The 1,442-nt window shown below is 41.5% G+C and overlaps 1 protein-coding gene across 3 annotated transcripts in view; it reads right to left on the reverse strand.

The window, feature by feature from the left end:
- Positions 1-1,442, reverse strand: part of LOC106868594 (sterile alpha motif domain-containing protein 5) — a 232,740-nt gene that overhangs the window by 205,998 nt on the left and 25,300 nt on the right. The window lies entirely within an intron of this gene.

Genomic DNA, 1,442 nt, shown 5'->3' on the forward strand with positions numbered 1-1,442 from the left:
TATATATATATATATAGTGTAGCGTTTGCTTATGACCTGTGTATGTAATGTAGATAGTAGCTGGGGCTGTAACGCATGGGGCTACTTGATCTAGTATAGTAAAGTTTATGTAGTAGTATAAACTATAGTATGTAGTGGTACAGTGGTTATATATAGCAGGATACAGTGTTGCTAATAGGCAGTAATGTCATGTATGATGGAAACAACAAAAACAATGTGGGATTAACTATTACCTCTCCGTATTATTAATACTGCCTCTGTCACTAATGAATATATTTGAACAAGAAAAAAAATGTCCTTTCTTAGGCAACAGGGATTGTTTACGGTATGTGTACGCAAATAATCATGTGTGGATGTCTATACAAGCACGTGTATGTGAGTGTGGGGGTGTGTCTGTAGGTGTATGTAGGCGTGTGTGTGTGTGTGTGTGCACACATGCATGTGGGCGTATATGACAAAAGAGGAAGTTGTCTCACTACATTGAAGGGGTTGATTAGTGACAGAGGGAAGTGTGAGTGTTGATGATGACAGTGGTAATAGCGGTGGTGGTGTTCGTAACACTGGGTCAAACAGGAGGAAGTACATTCTTACTTTACACCTACCCACACACCAACTATCACAACGCTGTACTGTACGACATAATATACCACCAACTATAGCCCATACACATCATACACACACACACACACACATACACATTCTCATCCATACCAACTCACACACACCACTCAGGCATTGAACTATGCCACCACTACCACCACCACCACCATCAAAGCACTTCTAACAATATACTTCCACAATACCAACACAACGAGAGCACCACTAGCACTGCATCCCCAACTACAACACCATCACATAAGCACTACTACCATAAAAACACCACTACAACACCACTGCAGAATCACGAACACTATATACTATCACCACACCAGCATGACAGTATCACTATAAACATACTACCACAACACTACTACAACACTGTGCGCTGTAAGCCATACTTTTGTAACCATACCACTTCTGTCATCACATCATACCACTATTACTACCATCCATAGAGGCAGAAAACTGGCAGAAGCGTTAGCATGCAGGGCGAAATGCTTAGCGGTATTTCATCTTTCTTTATGTTCTGAGTTCAAATTCCGCCGAAGTCGACTTTGCCTTTCATCCTTTTTAGGGTCGATAAATTAAGTACCAGTTGCGTACTGGGGTCGATCTAATCAACTGGCTCCTTCCCCCAAAATTCTGGGCCTTATGCTTGGAGTAGAAAAGATTATTACCGTCCACAGCTCACCACGGTAAACATTACATTTCACCTAATCACCAGGTCAGCAAGAATGAATTGAAAGACCCCCCCCCCATTTACCCCATAAAAAGGGAATTCAATCCTTGGAATCTGTTAGCGATAGGGGACAGGACTGTTTGTGATTTTGTAATATGACCTA

Source organism: Octopus bimaculoides, chromosome 2, assembly GCF_001194135.2.
Source record: "Octopus bimaculoides isolate UCB-OBI-ISO-001 chromosome 2, ASM119413v2, whole genome shotgun sequence".
NCBI lineage: Eukaryota > Metazoa > Mollusca > Cephalopoda > Octopoda > Octopodidae > Octopus > Octopus bimaculoides.